The following is a 22,859-nucleotide window of genomic DNA, read 5'->3' as shown; positions in this document are numbered from 1 at the left end:
GGTGAAGTACACTTTTCCCTTCTCCCCCCTCCCCAAATAAGCAGTACCATCTCAGGCCTGCTCTGCATTTAGAAGGCTGCCAAAATAACGGACACGCCTTTAAAATTGAGAACATGTAAATATATATATAGAGAGAGAGCGTGAGTGTGTGTGTGGTGAGTGTAAATTCCCCCCCACCACCAAATGGAAAGGTGGTGGTGGGACTTGATGCAGATTTGCTCAGGTGAAGACAAATCCTGTGAAATCTTATGTGGACTAATAATACAGAAGGCAATAAATTTAAAGCAGCAGCAGCAGCAGCTCTACACTTGGCTTGTTTTGGTGTGTGAAGGGCGTATTTGGGGGGAGGCGGGGGGGGGGAGGAACGCAGAAGAAATTGCCAGAGATTAATGAACCTTCCCCTTATTAGTGTTGTTCATGTGCTTTGTGTCTCACAGCTTCAGGCTGAGGATGATGGGCGGGCGCGTGTGCGGGGAGGGGGGTGCATGGCGAATGGATGACACAACGTGCAGGCAAAACAAAAAAAATCCCCCCCCCCACACACACACACACGTTTATGAGGCGGGCGGGCTGAGCTAGCCGTGCCGGGTGCGCCTCCGCTTGTGGAGTGAGGGAGCAGGAGGGGAGGCCGGCCGGGCGGCCAGTGATAGCGTTGGCGGGAGAAGTCAGCGGCTCACCGGCTGCTGTTGCCGCCGCCGCCGCCGCCCGGGGACTGGGCAGAATGAGCGGGAGCGCAAGAGGCGCAGAGAGCAGAAAGCGCGGAGCCGGCGAGGAGGGAGAGCGACTAGCACGTTGCCTCTGGTCCGCTGTGTGGGCGGGGAGAGGCGAGGCTGAGGGAGAAGGAGAAGAAGAAGAGGCAGCAACGAGGCTCGCGCGCAGGCAGTAGTAAACGGAGGGGACAGGGCGGCAGCAGGGAAAACAGACACCCAGCCACGCACTGCCAAAGGGCTGGGCCAGAGAGAGAAAGGGAGAGGGTAGGAGGCGGACAGAAATAGAGGCGGCGGAGACCGGAGAGGAAACCGCCCGGAGACAGGCAGAAGAGCAGGAATTGTGAGGGAGCCGGCGAAGCCCGGCAGACAGAGGGACAGACTCTGAGGGGGACGGAGGGGAAGCGAGAGAGCAGGCTGGCGCGCTGGGGGGCGGGCAACCGGCGGAAGAGGCAATAAGCGCTGCCGGGGGAGAAGTTCTGAGGAAGGCACCGGGAGAGGATTTAGAAAAGAAACGGAGCCATGCAGCAGAGGACGTGAGGGGCGGTGGAGGCGGTGGAGGTAGAGGGACTCTAGCTAGCAGGCAGGCAGGCAGGCAGCGGAGGAAAAGAGCGAGGTGCCCCGGTAGCACCTCTCCAGCCCAGGAGGGGAGGCGGAGGCGGAGGCGGAGGCGGAGGAGTAGACCATGCCTTCCAGGAAAACAGGCGTTGTATTGTAAGCGCACCCTCATCCGCAGCCCAAACTACATCAGGAAGCTGGGGGCCCATCTCCAGCGTGTTCATTCAAGGTAAAAACCAAAACACCCCCACCCCATCTGTACGCCTGCGATGCGCGTTCTGCTTCTGTGTGCCATTTGTATCAGCCGACGTTTGTTCTTGTCCTGTCTTCGAAGCCATTTGTCGTGTCCGTGCGCGTCTAGGTTTGATCAGCTCAGGGTGGGTCTGAGCACATGGGGCGGGGGGAGGTTGTGCACTGAGCCAGAGGCTTATTCGTAAACACAGGTTGAGTATTTTTTTTTACCTTGCATTTCAAAGTGGTTGTGAAATAGTAGTCAGTGGTTGCCGAATGGAGAGAATGACTAGATTGGTAACTGCAGAGTTCTTCTGCATTGGCTAGCATTACGTTCTGAGAGATGCATTTGCCACTAAGAAGACTTTTGACTCCAATGTGTGTGTGTGTGTGTGTGTGTTCAAAACATTGGTAGAGGTTTAAAGGAAAAAAAAATACAGAGGATTAGAAAGTTTTCCTACTGAGCCACAATTCTCTGCCACATTTCTCCTGGCTAAATACACATGCCACACACCTACCTTGCATGTTGTTATTAAGGTGCTTCGTGTATCTCTCCCCATTGCATAGTAAGTAACGGAAGGTAAATAACTCGGGAGTAACATTCAAACTAGCTGGCAGCATTGCAGGTGCTGTGGAAACAAAGTAGGTGTTGCTAGGTTTGTTTGATAGGTAAGCGGTTTAAAATCTGTTGAAAGCAGTGTTTTGCTGTTAAGATTCAGAGTGTATTAGCAACACAGGATTTTATTAAAATCTAAGTCAGTTAAAATAAATCTGATTTTTTTATCCTCAGCCACCAGGAATTAGATTCCATTTGACAGGAAAACTTCAAAGAGATGCTTTAATTTAACAATTAAAATTACCACACCTCTCTAATTCAACAGCCCTTTGCTATTATGATTATTATTTGAACAGTATTTAACATCATAGATTTCTAGATGCCATGTAAAACAATGGGGAAATTCAGCAGAAAACTTTCTTAAAATTGTCAGAAGCCCAGTAAAACATCTATCTTGTTTGTCAGGTATTCCTACTGTTAGGCAGCTGTGTTTTGATTTGGTAAGAAGTACATTTGGGTTAGCATCCTTATGATGTCATGGAAGAAATTGCCTGGCAGCTATGAAGCTTACTGTATCTCATTAAAGTATCAGAAATCAGTAGTCAGCTAGCTGTCTGCAGTCTTCATTGCTTGCAGTTACTTCATTGCTATCGTGTTATACATTTATTTGAGAATCTGTATCCTTCAGATGCTTTGTTTCTAGGGATAAACAAAGCATGGGTTCATTCTGTCATCTCCTCTTGTATAACTAGGTTCATGCTGAGAACTTTTTGGAAAAGTACCATTTCATCCAGCTATAGCAGCATTTTCCCCAAACTGTGTGCTTTTACCTTTTCTGCTGCTGTGTTTAAACCCATCAGTGTTAGTACTGTCCATTTTGCAAAAGGCAACAAGAGAAGTATATTGCTGTTGTGACTATTTGGAACAGCTTGTCTATTGCACAGTACATTAAAAAAAAAACACTTAAAAATTATACGTTTTTAAGCATAAGAATGACAAGATCAGTGTTTTGTGTTTTTGCGTGTCTAAATTTTTAACTCCATCATTTAGGAATTTAACTGCATATTGGTCTTATTATGAGTGTTCACCATGGATTGAGGCAAACTGGTATGCGCAATTAGGCTTGCAAATTACTAATCTTGCATTGCTCTCAGTTTCCCACTGAGCCTGGTTACCTTGAGAACTGTAGCACTGACACTGTTAAAGCACACTCCACTTGGGAGTTCGGGTGTGTTCTCTTTGTAATGCTACTTAATGAAGAAGCATCTCACTCTGCCATAAAGAAGCATAATGGAAGAGGAGAGCGATGATTGGCTGTGGCTACTGAAAAAAAGAAAAAATGCAAAGGTAAAAGCTGTCTGTGGAATGTGGTGAATCAGTATTCAGATTCCATGTATGATATTATGCTAGATAGTAACAAGACAGTAAATCTTTTCAGGGGTTGGGGAGAGCATTGAAGAACTGAATAAAAGAGCCTTAAAAGTTGTGAGAAAATGTTAAGTGTAGACGAAAGGTTGGGTCTCTATTGGAATGTTGATCAGTCTGAGTGTGTGATGTAATCCAAACACATTAAGCTATTGAAAATAATGTTTATTTTCCAAAATTTTGCTAACTAATAAAATATTCTGAAATAGCCTTGTTAAAACACATATAATTTAGGAAATTCTATCAATGTGAATTGTGTGCTGTTTGCTATTTTAACTATAAAGGAGTTGCATGAAGGCTTGTTTTTAATTAAAAAGCACAAAGTTGTTTTCATATTATGCCTGTGTAGGACCTAGAAGTTCATTCAGTTTATGCTACTTGCCATCATTGCTTGTGGTATTTGTAGAAAGTAAGCAGCTGAAAACTGCTAGCGATATTCATGGGTAAAGTAAAATGCCTATAGATTATTAGACCTTGCAAAGAATTTGCTATAGATACTTACATTTTTTTTTTCTGTACAGGAACATTCCATAAATCTAAAGTATACATCTGAAGTATTTGTAGAAGTCTATCTACCATTATATAAATAGGCAAGTCCATGGCAAAATGTTTTATGCAAAAACATTTTCATCCTGCTTTGCTACCTCAAGTACAATAAATATTTTACATAATACTTAATATCTCAGTACTGCATACCAATGCTAATGTGTATGTTGATTTGTGTGTGTACTTGCCTTGTTGACTAAATCTGGCCTACGGGGCATAAATATAAGGATTCCCTGCCTGTGCAAAGTTTGCAGAACCTATTGGTGTTCACTTGAAAGCAAGTATCATTTAGTTCAGTGGGGCTTACTCCCAAGTATGTCTGCATAGGAAAATGAATGTGTGCGCTCACAAGTGTGTGAGTGTGGGTACAGCATGGGCTAGTTCTGAACCTTGGGTACATGCAGATATGATCAGGTGAAATGATTGTTTAAAATGATCAGAAAATTGCATTTGGAACAGACATTAGGATTTGACTGGGTAATTCCGGAGCAGCTAACTGGGACAAAGTATTACTTCCCCTAGATTACTAAAGAAGCACATTATTTCCAGATAGTCCATTAACACATTTTCAAAGACTTTACTAGCCTTTTGCCCAGGCATAAAAATGTATCCATTTTCAGAGGACTGGCCATTTTGCATGTAGAGAATCAGCTTTACTTTACTCTATCAACCATAAGTTGTCAAGGTAAAAAGAAGTAACCCCTACATCTCCTCCAGAATGGGCAAATATGTTCTGAATATATAAACGAAAGAGACATATCCCAATGTTAAATGAAGACAATAACAGTAACATAGTTCATATAGAAAGAGAAATGAATAAGAGCTGTCAAATATTAAGAATGTGACCTGGACAATCTAGGGTTGGAAATTTGTTATGGGCATCAGAGTCTAAGTGCCAGAACATTCGATAAAAATTGGGAGTTATAGATATATGACAGAATATTACCCACTGGCTGCCTAACTTTGCATCAGGTTATTGGCCATATACTTGCATACATGAAAGTGTTAAGGTTGCCCAACTCCAAAAGAATGGGTAGAAAATGCTAGTATAACAGTTAAATGGAGTTTTGGCAGTTTTCCTCATTGGATCTAGAACGTAACTTCCTGTGACTTAGCTACATTAATCAAATGACATAGCTTTCGCTTGAGTACCAGAAAGTCTAGAAAGCAGTCACAACATGCTTTGATTTTTTTTAAAATAATACTCACAAGGATGGCATGAGGGGGTAGAAACAAGATACAATTGAACTACGTAATATTCTACCATATTTTAATTTGTCTTAATTTAGCACTATGGGTTTAAGGGAACACTATTTGGAAATAGTGAAAGAGAAATTCAGAGAAAGAGGACAATTCCATATTTTTTTACCTGTCACCATGCTGAATTAATGTACCAAAAGAATGGATTGTCTGGAGAAAAATTTGTTTCTGCATTATATAAGAACAGAAGAATTGTCTTGCTGGATGCCTGGATCAAATCAAGATCCTTCTAGTTCAGCATTTGCTTTCTAGTAGTCACCAGGCAGATACTTCGTTAACTCCAGTAGTGTATGAAAGTGATGACCATGTTCTGTTGTTTGCTTCCAACATCAGTTATGCTGAGGCACACTGTCTGTGAACAAGGAGGTTAACTATCATGGTTTATACAGACACTATTAATATAAACTTTCATAAGATCCCATGGGCATGGAAGTCAGTGGTCCTATAGCTATTCTATGGGTCACTTACAAACAGTAGGATATATAGCCAATCCTGGCTCCTTGCTAAACATATATGTTAGACATATATGTGAAACATGATAAAATGTAATGTAAATGCATGTGCCTGGAAGCTGAGACTGGCTGTATTTCCCTACATTTGCAATGGCAAATGGTCAGCACTGACACTCTGACAGACCTATTCCACTGTTTATGATTATTTGGAGTTATCCACGTTTGCACTGGGTCCAGTAGCAGTTAGAACATTTGTGGTGCAAGAGATAATGAAGTGAGAATAAAGGTGGTGTAATATAGCAAGCTTTCTTTTTAAAGGTGTAAACCAAATTGTTTTGCAGAGGGGAAAGGTTCTAGACAAATTTGGTTTTTAAGATAATTTTATTTTCTTTTTAAGATAATGTTTTGAATTAGTTCAAAGTATTGGATTACTAGAAATAAACTCTTATAGGGGACTGCATTAATTTGAAGCAATTTTGGGATGAAATCACCAATTGATAAGTACAGTGGTTAGAGTACTATGAACATGAGAAAAATTCTGTTCCTATTGAGTATTTTTCATGCCAAAATTCTATGGCAGCATCATTTCAAATGATATGGTCATTTGAAGAATGAGTGTATAGTAAATGATAACTTTCATAGAAACCATTGTGTTGTAGAAATATTTACATATTTCCACATTAGGGGAATTAAAAATTACCTAATACTCTTAGCAATGAAGGTGTTTTTAACATTGATCAATTAATCATTGCCATGATGTAAGTACAAGCTTGCCCATATTTTATGGATGGCAAATCTGAGTCACAGACAGTAAAGGAAATGTCTAAGTATTATGATAGTTTTGTATATGGATGATTGAAAGTGTATTTTGAGTACATCAAGGTACAATAAATAGGATGCAAGCGCTTAATTCTGTTTAGGCCCCTTCCAATAGGACTTGACTTTCTTTGGATCACACCCAGTTCTTTAAAAACAACAAACAACAACAACTATAGTTTCTCATCTTAAAAAAAATGAAATAAAACTAAATGTGTCTGAATCAGTTTGAGATACGCTATTTATATAGCTGGACTCTAGTCACATCCTTTGGCATAATCCCACTGTGTCTGATAACTCATTGTTTAATTTGCAGTGTAACTAATAATTATATTATTTTTAAAAATGTATGTGGTGGTTGTAAATCTTATCTTGCATAGTTCAGGTATGATATTGCACAAAATGGTCTTGTCTTTTTGGATTTTTTTTAAATATAGAGATTATATTTAAGCTCTTTAAATATAATCTCTATAAATTCAAATAAAATATAGCATCTTCAGGAATATTCTTTGTTTACGTTTTGTATAGCTTTTTGAACCAGCATTTTATTTTTTAAAAAAATCAGTGGACTAAAATTATTAGGAAAGGTTGTCTTTAGGTATTTTATCCCTCATCAATATAACTTTAATATTTTCTTTTTCTCATAACTATTTCAGATTTTTCTTAGAAACGAACTGAGCACAAGTCAGCTGTACCAACACCATGGGTTAGATCCAGACTAAGTTGAACTTTATCCCCATTGAAATCACTGGGACTTAGGTCAAGTCATCAACCAACTCACCCTGGATCCAGTCCAATGTTTACAATATACAGTCATTAAACTACACTATAACTGCACTTTACTAGAAGAATCACATTGAATTAGGATGTTCACATATTTAGCATGATAAAAAAAAATGACTCTGTCAGTGAACTACACAGGTATTCACAGAGAAGTAGCTCTCTGCACTTCATCTCTTTTCTCAGCATGGGTTGCAGTTTTGTAGCTGACCAAAAGAAAGCTTTACCTTGTTGTTTGTTGATGTGCTTCCAACAGAGTCTGCTGTCCATAAATCGATTGCAGGTACATTATAACCATTTCATAAATATTACATCTGCAGTAGGATGGGCATTATTCTTTGGCCACTCTGCATTTTCTAAAACTAAGGCCTTTGGGGTGTGAGAGCCTAATGGGGAAACTTAAATGGTCTTTTGGGAAAGCTTCCAAAACATAAAAAGACCTTAAAATTGTATTACTGGATTACGTAGCTTTTTTGTCTCTGTACTGCTTTTCCTCATCTTAATGAAATGATTACAATATATACAGTTGCTTCTGTCTTCCAGTTTACAAGATATTTAATGGGTAAAGAGTAGTGACTTTCATGTCAATGTTGAAGTTAGTGGCATCAGTTGTATGTGCCAAACGTTAATTCCTGAGCCAGATGATTACTTCTAGTCTAAATTAATATTGCAGTCTTTGAGGCTTGTCTGCTTAAGAAATAAAGGAACCTACAAAATGTCATTACATTTCAGACACAAGAAACTGCTTTATACTAATTCAGACCATCAAACTGACCTGGTTCACACATAACAACAGCCTATTGGTTTAAAAACTGATGGGTTATTGTGCATGTGTGGGAATGAGTGGGCATGTGTGAACCTGGACTGCTGGGTTGTTTAGGGGCTAAACCATGGTTCATTGTTGGGTTAACCACTGGGTTGTTTAGCCCCTAAGCAACCTAGCAGTCTGAGTTTGGACGTCATGCTTCACAACACCTGAAGGAGCTGATCATGGGTTGTGGAGTAAAAGCAGAAGAGGTGGACATGCTTCACACCTGCTCGTGCACAGCAACCCATCTTGATTTAACCAATGGGCTGCCATTACATGTGAACAGGCCCACTGACTGATGGCAGCTCTCCATGGTTTCAGACAACAGTCTTTCCCTTCCTAGAGATGCCAGGGACCTTTTATATTCAAAGCATATACTCTACCACTGAGCTATAGCCCTTCCCCTCTCTTAAGAAAGGCCAGTCATCTAGGTTTGAGCCTGATTCCTTTCCTCTCTTCTTGATTTTGCCGTCCTCGGTTTCCACTAAACTTCCCTTTACATTCTTCTTCTCATGACTTTCCTCTTTCAGGGTGACATTATCACTGGATTGGGGTAACAAAGAGATTGCAATTCACTTGCGGAAACAGGTTTCCCTGCACCTAGCAACCTAATTGGCATCTCTGTTCAGTAGTTATAACAGTACAGCCTAAGTTCCTTCCATACCAGATTAGCTCTGTGAGGGCTTCTATGGGTACCAGTCCTCTACAGTGCATGTGGTTATATGGACTGAACCTTTATCGCCTATCTAATATTTATTTGATCTTCTGGATTGAAGGACCTGAAATCTTTCTCATATGAAGTTATATCTGTGTCCTTATGTTTTTCAATGTTAATCTATTTTTTTCTGAATAATATTTGTAACACTACCACCATTTGGAATGAACAATGTTTGTGGTTGGCACATGAAACTTTTAGTGTAATGGCCGTCTTTAACCCACCTTCTAACAATCCCTACATTACAGTATTTCAGGATCAAGTTATTCAACTAGTTCAGAAAAGATGAGGAAAAAGAATGAGGTGATTGTTTGGCATAATGTAATCTGCAATTTTTTTGCCAGCAGGTGCTATGGCTTTTAATTGTGTTTCGTTGTTGAAGTGACTGGAATTATATCCGCTATTGGCCATTACCCCACCCCCAACATAAGGTGCTTTTCACCGAATAACTATCCCAATCTTTTGATTCTGAATGGACTGACTTCTAAGAATGGCTTGTTCCGCAGTCTGGACACATGTTGAATGATTCACAGGACTGACCTATCTGCTACTTAGGATGGTGTAGAGAATGGTGTTGTTCCGTTCACGGAAAGCTTTTTGATCCATTGGAGGCATCTGTAAATGGAAGGGGGCAGGGAAGGTGATTTTTGCCTATTTTCCCTTCCCCTCCATTTTTGGTTCTCTGTATATATATAAAAAAAAATTATTCAAACTCATCAGAGTAGAATGTTTAAAAAACCAGGGGTATATAACTATTTTTATGTGGCAGTTACAAGACACAATCCAAAGCCTCACACATGCAAGAGCTTCTTAGTTTTTCCGGGAAGGGACATGATCCATGAATATATTGAAAGTCCCCCTGTTGATGGAATCCCTTGCTTCAACAGATGTTTGTGGTCTTGAGCTCATGTTCTACTTTATCTTCCAAAATGATCCTTTGCTGATTTATGAGGTACATTATAAATATATTGTCATAACTGCAACATTAAAGATCATTTACAGCAACTTGCTTTGTTTATTATAAAGTATTTGTCAGTGTGTTAGAAATGTTTATGATGTCGCAAACACTTGGGAACATTTACCACACAAGCAGTTCTATTGTAAAGGGTGAACACAAATGTTAATGTAAATCCACTCACTATCAATTTTGTAATGCATTTTGTAGGCCATATAGTTTAAAAGAAAGATTTTAGACTTCTGACTTCTATCATATATAAAGTGTGATATTCTTGTTTCTTTCGGGGGGGAAGAAGAAAAAGAAGAAAGAAAACTGAGGTGGGGAATTGTGAACACAAATTAGGTAATTTTGGAACAACATTTTTACATGAGTTGTGTGTGTGTGTGTGTGTGTAAAAATCTTGGTGTACTTCATGTTCAAATGAATGTGAAATCATGGGATATAAATGTTTAAAATAAATAAAAGGTTGTGCAGAGAATAGAAATATTAATCTTGGACTATTGATTACTGTTAATAGTGATAATCCACTGCAGAACTTTTAATACTGAGGACTAGTTGACACTACTCTATTCATCACTTGATGACAGCAGCATCAAGCAGTGACTTGCACATGTGACTAAGCCATCACAGATTGTCAAGCAGCATGGATAGAAATTTCATATATAGATTTATAGATATATAATTTAAATGTATATGCCTCTGTTCCACCAAACACAACCCTCAAGGTGATTTGCAACAACAATGGAATAATAGAATACAATGAATCATAACAATAAAATAATTTTTTTCAAAAAACAACTGCTAGCAGCAACACATATAAAATGTAGGAAGCTCAAGGATCATTCATGTGTTTTCATGAATTGCCTAAAAATAACACCAGATAAGGTTTGATAAATCTCCCTTGGGAGGGAGTTCTGTGAATGATACCAGTGTTACCACTGAAAATGGCCTATTTTGAGGACAACTTCAATTCTGACAGCAGGGGAACAAGCAACAATTATTCTCTAGATGATCTTAATGTCCAGAGGAGGTAGGAGGAGTTGCCTAAGGTATCTTAGCCCCAGACTTCATATGTCAAAACCAGTATTTTGAATTTAGGTGGGAAACACTTCAAGTGCAGTGCTTTTCAACTGATCTAGTTCACATGTTGAGATTTGAGTCATCAAGCTGAGCAATGAAATGATGTGAACTTAAGTGATGTATATGCACAGGTTAGCCAGCAGGAGCACTGTTTAGAAAGGATAGACACGTTGGTCTACATGCGATTATTTCTGAGGAGCACCTTTCTTTCTACCTGTATTGTACATCCTGGCCATGTCTGCACATAAAGCTAAGCTAGGACTTCTGGCTTAATAAACCATAGTCTGACTCAGTATAAGGCAGCTTCCTATGTTCCTAACCTGGGATTATGGTTAATTTGCTCCCACACTAGCTAGGATTATAAACCATCTTTAATCCAAGGTTTGTAGTTGGTGTGGATGAGCTGCATAATGGTGCACATAACCTGTTCACTCTTCCTTCTGTATGAGTGAGCAAACAAACCAGGAAGGGATAGCTTCATATTCTATCTGAAACAGGGTTAGGATCAAACTGCACCCAAACAATCCAGGATTTGTAAACCAACTACATTCACATCATGGCATCCTAAATCAGGAATTCTGGCATAATGTTATATGCAAACACAGCCACTGGGTGAATATTTTTTATATTAATAATTATATTTTTATTCTGCCCCATAGCCAGAGCTCTCTGGGTGGTTTACAAAGATTAAAAATACAATATGCAATATTAAAAAAACAAAAAAACAGACAATATACACAGAGACAATGTATATCTAAAAATGACTTTGAGCAATCAGTAATCAGCCAAACCATAAAATGAACTCACGATCGATTAAAGCTCATCCCATGCTACCAGATGCCTGGGCAAAGAGAAAAGCCTTGACCTGGTGCCAAAAAGATAGCAATGTTGGCGCCAGGGGGGTCTCATCAAGGAGATCATTCCATAACTGGGGGGGCCACCACCAAGAAGGCCCTCTCTCTTGTTGCTGTATTCCAAGCCTCCCCTGGAGTAGACACCTGGAGGAGGACCTTAGCTGTTGGATGTGGTGTATGGGTAGGTTCATGTTGGGAAAGGTGCTCCATCAAGTATCATGGTCCTGAGCCATGTAAGGCTTTATATGTTAAAACCGGTGCCTTATAAACAACAAAATAGGCCTACTCACTAAGTATGCATTCTAAAAGCACGAATTCTTCTGCTAAATAAAATCTTTTAATTGTTTGACCTGTGTTGATAACACTGCTTTAGTAATTATGAGCTTAAAAAAATTAACCACAGCAAATTCTGTTAAAATATATCAGGTTTTTTTTTGCAATTTAATCTCCATTATGTCTAAGAGCAGGACTTTACATTTTGCTGAGAATCTTGAATAATTTTGTTATACTGAAATATAAAATGTTATACCGAAATATAAAAAGGCTGGGGGGTTTTCCCCCTTGCCGTGATAGGCTACGTAAATATTTACATAGCCTATCATGGCAGGAGGGGGGGGGAACATGGTTACGGGGAATGAGAAACAAATGTACAGAAGATGAATAAGAGACTGTTACATTGTAACATGTTTGTATGCACATTGATTTACCGCAGCAACAGTTCCCATCAGGGATTGCTCCCAAAGAGAAATGAGACTGAAAACTTTTCTTCAGGGAGCTGGCTAGAGGATAAGCGCAGTTTACAACAATGCTATTTATTTATTGGCTTCCAAATGTAATAGTCATATATTGCGTTCGACTTTATAATACAATGCATATTGAACTGGAAGTAACCGTCAATACTGCCATTCAACCAATCCCCCAATATTGCTGTGGCATAGCCAGTCTGGTATCTATCCTTTTGTAGAACTTTGTCCCAAACTGTTGCTTTATTACTAGTGCTACTAAAATGTGCATTATTACTAGCACCACTGAAATACATTTTGGAGTTTGTTAAATCTGCAAAGTTCAGAACCATCCATTCTGAACATAAACATCTTATGAACTAATTTTAACTTAGTAAATTCTATTTTTTCACATTTTAGCATGGTTGCTTGTGGAACCAGTGTGGTGAGAGTCAGCATGCTGTAGTGGTGAGAGTGTTGGACTGGGAGCCGGGAGATCCGGGTTCTAGTCCCCACTCGGCCACGGAAGCTGACTGGGTGACTTTGGGCCAGTCACAGACTCTCAGCCCAACCTACCTCACAGGGTTGTTGTTGTGAGGATAAAATGGAGAGGAGGAGGATTATGTACACTGCCTTGGGTTCCTTAAGGAGAGAAACTGGCGGGTTATAAATGTAATAAATAAATGAATTCAAAACCATCAATTCCAAACATAAACATTTTATTAACTAATTCTAACCTGGTGAATTTTATGTTTTAAAGTTTCAGCATGGTTGCTTGTACGGTGTTACATGCTTCATTCCAATTTTATGATTTTTTCAAAATACCATTTTAAAATTGCACATCCACACCTCCTTATATAGATTCATTTCAGCTCTATAAGTCCTGTAAAGCATGATGAGCATTATGCCGCAACCTCATATCTCTTTCCCAATCCCATATTTATACATTTTACCTGCTGTGCATTTTAATGCAGAAATGAGAGCAGAAGGCCCACATTGCACACCTTGCTCCTTTACAAGTGATTTTGGAATGAAATATTATAAGGCAAATATGTTTACTTGTAAATGGCCATTATGTGACATTATGTTTCTGAACAAAATCAGAATTTTTGTCATTGGTATTGTAAGGAACAACACACAAATAAGCTCTAATGTGATATCAGGTTTCACTGGGAAGAATATCAACACTTGGGAAAGATACAGCAAGATCACAGAAAATTGGCCATCTCTAATTGTAACTCATATTGACAGAGATTTTAATGGCCAGGGAGGAGAGTTGCAGAATGACTCACTTCCATTGACACTGGAATTTAAGAAGGGCAAATTGCAACAAAATGTTAACATTTGATTTCTGATGTAGAATAATGGGATATTTTCTAATGAGATCCAAAGATCTAAGAATATTCTTGTTGTGTTAGAAGGCACAGGGAATGCACAAAGAGTGAGTTCTGTTCAAATTAACACAGAAATTTTAATAGGCAAGATAAAATAGGAAAGATAAGTGTTACTAAACATCATGAAAGAAGGAAGCATCAGAGATGTGAAAATTGAAACTAGATTCTCACATTTGAAGGATTTGTGTTTTGACATAATGAGCTGTGTAAAATCTGTTCCATCTGTGTTTTGCAGATTGTCAGGCTCCTTTCTTTCCATTGTCTGCCCGTCGCTGGTATCAGACTGCTTTTGTTTCTGAATTTGTGCAAATTCACATTTACACAAATGTGTGTTTGCACAATTTTGCATGTGCAATAATGTGCAAACTCCCGCAAATGCACATTTTCATGCTTTAGCCCATGGGGAAAATGCACATTTTTTGGCCATTTTTATTTTGCATATTTTTCTATGATGAAATTTGTGCAATTTCAATTTGGGAAAGTTAGAAAAATGATCTGCACATCTGCAGAATCTGTCCAACAGGGGAAAAACTGGTCCACTGCAGAATCTGTGGGTCAGATACATGAAAATCTGAACTCATTTGGTTCCATTGTGGATTTCTCCAACATCCCTACCCATCCTCTTTAATAGTTGTGGTCAGGGTTCACCAGTCTTTTTGCGCTGGTGGGTACATTTGGAATTTTGAGAGATTATCATGGGTGCTTGTACCTCCATGGGTGCTGTCATGGAGGGCTTGCCCATTCATAAAATGGCTGCCATGGTGGGCATGACCAGTCACAAAACACTAATTTCCCAGAAGGCAAAGTTGTGAAACTAAAAGAAAAGTAACTTGTCCAAGACCTTAAGTAAAAGGCAGAAATGGGAGCTGAGCTTCCATACACAAAACCATTCTTTCTGAACCCCAATAAAGATGGTGCTAGAGGGCAGGACTTTGTTTTGCAGCATGCCAGCATTCCAATTAAAAAATAATTAGAAGTATCTTAAGAAATAAAACAAAAATCAGAAGGGCCAGGGAGACTGGTGGGTGCCGAGAGAGGTGTCTGTGGTGCCCACACTGATGCCCACAAGCACCACATTGGAGACCCTGGACATGGGGAAGTATAGGTCACTATTTATTTATATAGGTCACTAATTTATCTTATTTGTATCATGCTGGGCATGATATAGATTATCTGTGTGACTCCTGGCCATAAAGATTACCAAATATTTGGGACAAGAGCCTGCCAGGGGTCAGCAGTGGGCAGCAAGCATCTTGTGACTGAAGTGACTTGCCAAACAGAGGCAAGCATTGTTCAAAGTCTGCAGCCTAGCCTAGAAGGTTTCATGTATAAACAGATGTACCATAGGTGAGAGTAACGATCATGTAGGTTGGGGCAGGGCAACAGTGGGGGGTGGGGACACAGAAGTTGGTGCAAGAAGGCAGTTTTCTACTGGAGATTAAGAAAGTGCTAGTAGAGGGGATGCTTTCTACAAATAGAAACAAAGCAATAAGAAAAGATGTCTGAAAGGGCAAGGTTAAATTGCAGCAATTTGGAGGCATGCTCATCTTTTCCACATGCACAGGGCAGGCATTTCTATATGAAAGGCTGACATGAAGTTTGCCCAGTATTTGGGGATAGGCAAAAAGGTGGAGCTGCAAAACCTATTGGAGCTAGAAAAATCACCTGCTGTAAGGATAGTTCTATATGCAAATACACTGCACTTTTGTTTCACGTCTAAGAGGACCCAACATCAAGGCCAGTAATCAATAGTTTGACATGAATTGTTATATACTCAGGAACATGACATTACCCCAAGATTGTCTTGCCATGCCTCTCCTCAGCTTTTAAATATTCACATATTTGTAGAATCAGAATCAAATCGTTGTCAGATATTGATTCAACACATACGTAAAACCTGTCAAGGAAGTTGATTCTCTGAAAATTTCACTGGCTATTTGGCATTATGTTTAGGAACATATTTTGAAATGCATCTAATTTTTTTTTTTTTTGCCCAGTTATAAGAGGAAGTGAAGCAAAAGAATTCTAAACCAACCTTTTCTCCAGTGCTTCATTGTTGGGCATTAAAAAAAAATACAATAGAGATGCCAAAGTAGAGATGGCAATTGCTTGTTGATTAATGGAAGAGGATGGCTGATAAAGTGAAGTGTGAAAAAATCTCCAATTGATTTGCAAAGAAAACTTCCTATTTCAGAAGACTACAACATCTGAATGATGGATCTACTAGCATGTACAGTTTGCTGGGAAAAGTAGAACATAAGCTAAAGGTGGAGATGTGTTTGTAATTGTAAGTGCCATATATATGCTGTATTTAATAAACTGAAGTCAATTTGAAGGAGGGTTTTTAAAATGTGATGGCTCATGTAGTTAATAGAATATGAAGAAAGAAACTGACCACTTAATTGACATACTGATCTTGACAAGTTTTAGCTGCAGAGTCCCTTTCCAGCTTGCTGCATCTCTTAACTTGCTGCTATGGCTTGTGTGCTTAGTGCCTTAAAATGAACTTGTTTGCTCTTAAATAAAATATAATAGCTATCTGCAGGAGCCATTATTTATGAAGTTGTTGCCTATGCCATATTCTCTATGATTTAGAATATTCTAGAAGTGGCAGAATGCAGTAACAATTTGTATATGGGGATGATCAAGAGCTTTCTGCTGGAATTCATTCAAGAAACCACTATGTCTTGGCACTCTTTGTACAAAATACAAAGATATTACCTTTTACTTAAAGGAAGATGGATGGTGTTAAAGAAAAGCAAAAGCATTTCAAAAGAGAAATGTTCCCTGGGGTTTTTAGAAGTTTGGTGATTAAGAATAGCCCTCTCCCTGGGATGCCTGTCTTTAGAGGGGACAATATGTAGTGATGAGAAAGGTTATCAGTATGAATGGCTGCAAGAAGAGAGAACTTGAGCTGTATGAATACCTTAAAAGCTGTGGGCAGAGCTACCTTGTAGCACCTTAATGCCTTCAAAGAGCATGCGTTCCTCTAAAGGTCATGGGGTCAGCAATTGAGATCATCTGCACTAAGGGTCATTCTCTCAAGCAGGTACCCTACTAAACGGTTTAAAAGAGAGTGGCCCTTATATGGAGAGGAGCCCAAGATAAAAGAGATCACAACAATTCCGTTTTCATCTCAGCATAAAGAACATCTTTCTTCCCTGAATCCCATGCTCCCCATGAAAATGTCTGGAGGCTCCACCACTCACAAATGATTAGAGTAACAATACTTCAATTTTCCTGCAATGTGGAGTGTCTGGGGAAGAGTGAATGTAGCAATACCTGAAACACTCTTTTCAAAAGAGAAATGTATCATTGGTATCATCTGTACTTTATAGACAAAAATGTGGAGTTGTTTCAATAATATAAGCATTTTTATAACACTAGGCAAGAAGAACAAAATCAAATGTACAAGTAATAATTTCCCCTGATGTTTGGGAATGAAATAGTCTGAGTGCTGAGAGGATGAAATGAAATTCACCATCATTTTCCTTCCTAGTTCAGTAGTTATCACGCTGAGACTGAATTGAAATTTTGCATCCTATTGCATTTCAGGAGAAACATGATAAAGTACACAAATCATTTCTAGGGGAACTTCTTTTATGCCTGAAGCCCAAGGAAATGTGACAGCAGCAAAGCTGTGATAATGTCATGCTTTCATTTTTAAACAGAGCAAAAATAAATAAATAAATAAATACAGCATCTCACAATCTTCCCACTTGCCTTACATGGATTTACATATCAACATAAATAATGTAAAATTATATTACTATGGCATTTGTGGAATTACTACAAATATTGTTTTCATGATAACACAGCGGAGTCTTCCGGCACCTTAAACACTAACAAATTTGTTATGGTCTAAACTTCCATGAACACTGTCCAATTTCATGCTAATTTTCTATTAGACTGCAATTCTATGCAGTTGTTATGTGACTGCTGTCCTCCTTTCTAATAATAGAATTAGTAATTTAGAAGACAATTATGAATAAAAAACATATTCTACTAGTATTTAAGGGGAAATTATTATTGCCTGAACCTCTCTTGGCACATTTTATATATTAATTATAATGTTCATAACAGAACAATACATCTGAGATAACAGCCTCATTGTTAAATGAATTTTTGGAATATATTCTGGCTTTCATTCTAGCATTTATAAAGAAATGTAGGATACCAGCTTGTATGGCTTGTCATGCTTAGTTTTTCAAGTGTTGTGGAGTATCTGTCTATTGTAAGTAAGTCCCACTTGGGTCAGTGGGGCTTACTCCCATGTAAGTGTGCATAGAAGTACAGCCTCAGTATTCTGCTCCTAACTAAGCATTTGTGACATTGCACTGCCCACAACTCAATGAGAATAATTCTGTAATATCACAATTGTATTATGTGATGTTGTGGATAAACCAAACCTTAGGCAAGGAGTAGACATTATAAAGCATGAATGTCTTGCTTCAGAAAGGATTAGCCCCTTTCTCCATCTCTCTGTAATATTGAGTATTATAAAATGTGTGATGATATATCATTGGCCAATTCAGACATAGTGGTAAGCCAGAATAGCTGAGAATTCTGGCTTACTGTGAACAAGCAAGTGTGCTAGTGCACACTGCTTGATCACTTCCGCTTGGCTCCTTCTGCCAGTGAGAGCAGTAAAACAAACTTCTGTCCTTGGATTTTTTACCGGTACATCCAAACTCAGATCCCTGGCTTGTTGCTGTCCTAACATGCCAGAATCATATGCCAAGAACAAACCCTAGCTTAAGGGAAGGGTTGAAGGGTGATATAAATGTTTTAAATAAATAAACAAGCAGGCAATGCTGTAAGTTAAGTCAGAGAGGAGACGTCAGACCTTTCTAAAGCATAATGTATGGACAGATGGGGGAGGGGGGAAGGTCACCTGGACCAACCATTTACCAATATGGGAGCTAGCTTAGAAAGGATGAACATGAGCTCAAATTATAAGGTTGTTTTTTCTTTCCCAATTAGAACACCATTTTGGCTCTGAGAACTCTGAACTCGTTCTCTGGGGACTCCCTCTCTTCACCTAACAAGATAATCTATGCTGTGATAGTGCAGTTCCTATCTATTAAGCACTGATCTCTTGGGAGTAGGAAGAGCACAGAGTTCCCTCCTTCATCTCAGCAGAACATCAGTGGTGAATACCTGGCATCTGTTTGGAGGGGAAACACCAAAACGTAGATCAATTACTTCTATATTGTGCAGAATAAGGAATTTACAAAGGTATTCAGTCATAACTGATGTCTAAGTAATTGATAGACCTATTTATTCTGTGCCCCCCCCCCGCCCAATCAATATGTAGGATTCTTAAGCACAGCATTGGTTCTGTATGACATCTGAAAATATGGCTTGGATTCAGACTGTGTCATGCTTGGAGGAGATCCATTGAAATGAATGGGACTTAAATTAATAATGAATAACTTAAATCCCATTTATTTCAATGGGTGTACTATAAGTATGACTACATCTGGATCCAACTATATGTATAAAAGGTTTATACAGTTCTGTCTGAAACAGTTTCTCTGGCGAAAGGAAAGCAACATGATAAATCTCTAAGCCTGAAATAAAAGAATGCTCTGTTATGTAACTACTGATTTTTCACCATTGTGACTAACTCTTGTAGAGAGGCACTAGCTTATTCCATAATTTTGTCTCCCCATTAAATATCACATAATGCTAGATATACACATGCCCCCTCATAGTAGCCATTTTGTGAAAGCACCCACAACACTCCCTCAAACTTTCAAATGTGCCCACTGACCCAAAAACCTTGTGGAGCCCTGCAGTATATTATGTGAGTCCAATCTAGAGGTTACCAGTACATGGAGAACAGTAGCTGGACTATTTGTTGGAGTGGTCATAGTACACCATGGTACACCAGCCTAAGCTGGTGAAAGGCACTGTAACCAGAACTCCAGAACTTACAGACGCACACCCCTTCAAAGCAGCTATGTGTGGTATGGGTCTAGTTTTGTTCCAATCCTTCTCACCATTCTATTTTTTGGATTGCTAAAGTTACTATTAGCTCCACAGCAGGGGAAAATACAGGTAGCTGAATTTGCCTGTATTTTTACCTAGAGGACCTCATAGCAGCTGTGGGAGGCAATTTAGATTTTAAAAAATGATGGCATGGGATATTGAATCATAGAGTTCAAAAGGCCTCAAAGGTCATCTTGTCCATCCCCTGTTAATGCTGGAAATCCATTGCTACAGCATCCCTGATATGTGGCCATCCAACCTCTCTAACAGTCCTCCACATTCCGAGGCAGCCTTTCCCATTGCTGAACAGAACATATCATCAGGAACAGTTCTTCTCCCTAATGTTTAGTTGAAATCCCCCTTCTTCTAATTTGGCCTATTGATTCTGGTCCTCCCCTCTGGAATGAAAGGAACCCGGTTTGCTGCATCATCTAAGTGACAGCCCTTCAGGTATTTGAAGACTGCTGTGGTATCATCTCTTAATCATCTCTTCTCCAGGCTAAACGTACTCAAGTCCTTCAACTTTTCTTCATAGGACTTGATCTCCCTCCCTCAGTGCTCCATATCCCAGTACTGCTGCTCTGATAAAAATTGGAGCTCCTAGATACTTTTAAAAAAATGTTAAACTGTGTGACCTGAACACAGGTATTCTGGAACACATTTGGTTTGGCCTTTGGTCCCTCATTTTCCTTGTTCATTTACTGTAGGCCATACATTTTACTAGAGTGCAATACTTAGAACTATCTTAACAATTCTTCCACTGTATCTGTGTCAACCACTACTCACAGCAATACCAAATCCTAGTATTCATATCCTTGTGATTTTAGTCATACAGTGTTTGGGGTGTATGACAGAAGCTTGGAAGCAGCCAGAAAGATGTGTCATTATGTCATTTGGGATGTGGAAAGTGAGTAATCTTCACACACCTATGTTTATGTGATGCCTATGACCATTATAGCATTTGTTATAAATTTGTGATTGCCATCCATTTTGAACAACTTAGCAATTCTGTCATTCATATAAAAGTGAGTATTCTGTCAAAAAAAAATTAGTGTGTTATGAATTCTGAATGAAAGATGAATCCTTTGTTCACACTTTATGTGAGCAAATCCTAATGGATGAAAACAAGCAACTCTGCACCAGTGAAAATATGTGCTATTAATACAATCAATTAATTCTTGTTTAAATTGATTGCTTATTCTAAATAGTCCAATTTCTGACAATTCAAATCAAAGGGCTGCCCTGGACTTACTCCAGAGTAAAAAAGAAGAAAATGTAGCTGATATCTATGTCTTTAAAGTGTGCTTTGGGTAAGGATGGCTGTCATGGGGAAATCCAGCCCTTTTCAGGCTCACCTTATTTCCCCGGAGCCCCAGGCTGGGCTTGCATTTGTGAGCTGAGCCATGGGCTTTCCCCACAAACCTGGGAGCTTTCTAAGTTTTTTTCCACCTTAAATTGCAATTTACCCAAATTGCAGGTGAAATTTGCACAGTCTACGCAAATTTTGGCCATAATCTGCTTAATTTCCACAAATTGGGGCTATAATAGACTCGATTTTTCACAAATTGCACCTGCAATTTGAACAAATTGCAGGTGCAATTTGAGCAAATTAGGTGTATTATGGTTGCAATTTATGCAAATTAAGCAAATTATCCCTCAAATTTGCATACATTACACAAACTGCAGCTGCAATTTGCGTAAATGGTGATTTAAGGGACCCCTTCTGAAAATCCATGACATGGCCCGGCTCAATGCAGATTGAGCTGGGCCAGCTTGCAGGTAAGCGAGCTGGAGTCCAGGGAGCTGAGCTGCTGAAAGCTCGGCAAACGTCACCCCCTGACATCCCTAGCTTTGGGTCACAAAAGCACCACAGTAGACACTGAAACAAGTAATCTGCTTTAAACAAACAAAAATTAAACACAATATCATTTGCAGTCCTAGTTGAAAATGATATTTTCACAGTTGGACTATAATTATTGTGATTTCACTTGACACTGACACTCTTCAGTGCTAAGTTGGAAACAAGTCACATTTCGAAGACTGAAGGTTGTGACAGTTGCTTAATTTCAGGAAACCCAGTTATTTTGTAGAATTCTAGAAGAAGTGGATAGTACTCCAATAATCATTCATTCCATATGATGGTCATGTTGTTGTTGTTTGTGTGATGATCAATCCGTGTATCAAACCTCAATATGTTATTTAATAGGAAGATAAAATTAAAGAACAAGCTAGTCTCAACTAGGGATGCGGGAGAAATTTGAGATGGACTAAAATGAGCTCGGATTTCTAAGAATCTGACCTGCGGAATCTGGTGCGGAGCACCACCCCTCAGGCTGCATGGAGTCTGTGGACTTTCAGATGATTTTTTTACTTTCCGGAAATTTATGCATATAAATCTGTAGAAAAATACATAAGTTTCTGCTGAGAAAATGTTGAATGGAATGAGGGACAATACACTAACTGTTCCGTACTGAGGTAAACTATATAAATACTTATGTAAATATTTACATAATTATTTGAGTATTTTTCTGTATGACGAAAAAAAAATTGCATCCATCTGTGGGCAGATGACAGAACGAAAGGCACCTGACAATCTGCAAAACACAGACGGAGCCGATTTTACACAGTCCACAGTCTCAACAAAAGTTAGTCACTCTGTAAAAGTTAGCCACATAGTTTGCTTCTTGGTTTTGATTCAGGCTTAGATATATTATTCATTTATTATTGATAAAGTAATACTTTCATTCTGTTCTGACTAGAGTAAGGTTTGATTTCACATTGGCAAAGGGCTCTGCTCCTGTGATACTTTTACCTATATGTATCCTGAACTTAAATTTTATCCTGAGTACCATTCTTTTGAAATGATGGCATTTAGTCTCTCTCTTTGCAGGAGGGAGTTGTTCCCTCTTGCTTAAAAGAGGCAACAATAAGACCTTTATTAAAGAAGTCTTCCATTGACCCAGGAGATCTGTCAAACTGTAAGCCAGTTGCACCATTCTTGGC

General features: G+C 39.0%; 1 protein-coding gene across 2 annotated transcripts in view; it reads left to right on the top strand.

Moving 5' to 3' along the window:
• The first annotated feature begins 602 nt into the window (after positions 1-602).
• ARPP21 (cAMP regulated phosphoprotein 21) overlaps positions 603-22,859 on the top strand; it is a 184,957-nt gene continuing 162,700 nt past the window's right edge. For both annotated transcript variants that reach the window (XM_084860412.1, XM_084860411.1), the window contains exon 1: positions 603-1,494. The gene's annotated coding sequence lies outside the window, so the exon portion shown is untranslated. The remainder of the gene's footprint in view (positions 1,495-22,859) is intronic.

Source organism: Heloderma suspectum, chromosome 5 (genome assembly GCF_057233095.1).
Source record: "Heloderma suspectum isolate Gila_16-S chromosome 5, 16-S_ref, whole genome shotgun sequence".
In the NCBI taxonomy this organism is placed as follows: Eukaryota; Metazoa; Chordata; class Lepidosauria; order Squamata; family Helodermatidae; genus Heloderma; species Heloderma suspectum.
This window is presented reverse-complemented; position numbering and strand designations above follow the sequence as displayed.